Genomic DNA, 2,500 nt, shown 5'->3' with positions numbered 1-2,500 from the left:
AAGTCGTTCCCGCCCGCCGCCTGCCACTCGCTAGAAACTCACAGAGTTTTTTCGTCGTCTGACTTTTTCCTGCCCCCCGGCGCGCCGTGAGAAACCTCGTCTCGCTAGTTCGAGAGAGGAAATCCTGTTTTCGAGGGAGAGGAAGAAGAAAAAAAGTCTGTCAGACTGTCTGCGACTTGTGGCGGCGCTCAAGTCGAGAGTGTGTTTGACTTCTCAAAGTGCAACACTGGCAGGCCTGCTGTGTTACTGTGTTATTACTGCGTTATTACCGCACGTCCACTCGTTTGACCCGTCGGAAAAATGAGCGCCGTCAGCTGGGCGGGATGTTTGACTTGGAGAGTGTTTGACGGAGGAGGAGGAGGAGGAGACGGATCCTCGTGAGAGGCAAACACTCCACCAAAGACACACACAACCACACACGCAAAGTTGCCGTGACGACAAACAGGAAGCAGACGCAACAACACAGAGCTGATGAAGAACGCCAAGGACGCCGCTGCTCGCGGAACCCCGGCGACCGAGCGAATCAGAGGGTCGGGTCCAGCTTGTGAGGGAGAGAGAGAGCGAGGGCGAGAGAGAGAGCGAGGGAGAGAGAGCGAGACGGGCCACCACCGCCACCTCCACACACGGTGGGGGATTACAGGCGGCTTAGAGAGCAGCTACACTCGCACCTTTAAATTCCATTCATGACTCCATTCAAAACCACTAACCTACATCTCGCTCGCTCGCTCACTCCCTCGCTCGCCCGCCCTGTCTGCCGCCACCAGCGCGGCGGCGGCCGCCGCTGCCGCCGCCGGTGCCAAACTGTCAAGCCTCGGTCGCAGTGCGGAGCCGATCAGCAGGTGGCAGCGGCGAGCACTCCGTCGCCGGCCGTCTGACCCACTAACTTTTACTCCCTTTACCTCACATGACTCCACCGCCGAGGGGGGAGGAGGAGGGAGGGAGTGACGCCCGTCCTCCTCCCTCCCTCCCCTCCCTCCCTCCTCCGCCTGCCCTCCTGTATCTACACATGCTGGGCTCCGGCAGCCAATCAGCAGGCAGCGTGGGACCATTTAAAGCCGCTTCCACGAGGAAAGACGGTGCAGCGGCGGCGCCTCACCAGCAGGGACACCTGTAGCCCCGGCCTCACAGTTATGCCAAGTTGCACGCATACACACACACACACACACACACACACACACACACACACACACACACACACACACACGCACGCTTATCTCCAGTGATGAGCGTGGCAAAGGTTGCATTTACAGCGGCGATAATGAGCGCACGCGCCGTCGCCGAGACACCGAGGGGCGGGCGTGCGAGCCACCGTGAAACAGGAGAGAGAGAGAGAGAGAGAGAGAGGGAGAGAGAGAGAGAGAGAGAGAGAGAGAGAGAAAGAGAGAGAGAGAGAGAGGGGTTGCCGGCTCTTACCTCAGCTGCCAGTTCAGGGTCTGCCGCACAGCCTCGACCACCGTCTTCCAAACACTCCACCTTCACAGCCATGCAACGGTGGGTGGGGGGTGGGGTGGGGGTGTGTGGAGGAGGGAAGGTGGGTGGGCGGGCGGGCAAGGAGATGGAGGGAGAGATGGAGGTGGGAGGAGGAGGAGGAGGAGAGAGAGAGAGAATGAATAACAATCAATAGAATAATGCGACAAGAGCCCTGGATACACACACACACACACACACACACACACACACAGTGTTGGGTGTCAGTGCGGGACGGCTGGGATGTCAGGTGATCCCCCCCCCCCACCCCCCCACCCTGTTATCGGTGTGTCGGCCATCATCAGCCAGCAGCTCGGCACAAACACAGCAGCCGGCCGGCGGCTCGCTCGCCCTCCACAGACACCACAGGTCAGGAGAGCCGCGGCGCAGGGGAGGGGGAGGGGGGGCGGTGGAGGGGGGAGAGGGGGAGGGGAAGGGGGGAGGGGGAGGGAAACCAAAGGAAAAAAAGATTCTATTTCAATTTACAGAATTATGTAACGTGGGCACGGCGACCGGCTGCAGCCTCCACCGCTGCTCCAGCGAGCGACGGCCGCCGTCAGAGCCCCCCCCCCATTACCCCCCTCTTCAAGAGCCCCCCCTCCTCACCACCAACCCCCCCCACACACACACACACCGTCATTTAAAACAAAAGCATCTTGTACACACACACACACACACACACACACACTCTGCCTCCTTGTTAAATTACGTGTTTTGTCTCGAGCTGCACTGCCCCCCTCCTCCTCCCCCCCGCCGCCTCACCTCTCCAAACACCCCCCCCCCCCCCACCCCTACTGCCCCCCAACCCCCCCACCACCCATCAGTCCTAAAATAGTCTGCAGTGATGAATATTTACCCTGTGAGCCTCCGAGCTGCCTCGCTTCGTCTTCCTGCGTCCGCCGGCCGAATCCCCATCAGAAGGGTCCCCCCCCCTCGCTCTCTCTCTCTCTCTCTCTCTCTCTCTCTCTATCTACCTCTCTACTCGTCTCTCTCTCTCTGCTCTGCCTCCCAGCAGCTCATTCAGGAAGCCATC

Source organism: Nelusetta ayraudi, unplaced genomic scaffold (assembly GCF_046127955.1).
Source record: "Nelusetta ayraudi isolate G7.1 ecotype Tasmania unplaced genomic scaffold, CSIRO-AGI_Nayr_v1 ptg000018l, whole genome shotgun sequence".
Lineage (NCBI taxonomy): Eukaryota > Metazoa > Chordata > Actinopteri > Tetraodontiformes > Monacanthidae > Nelusetta > Nelusetta ayraudi.
Note: the sequence above shows the minus strand (reverse complement) of the source record.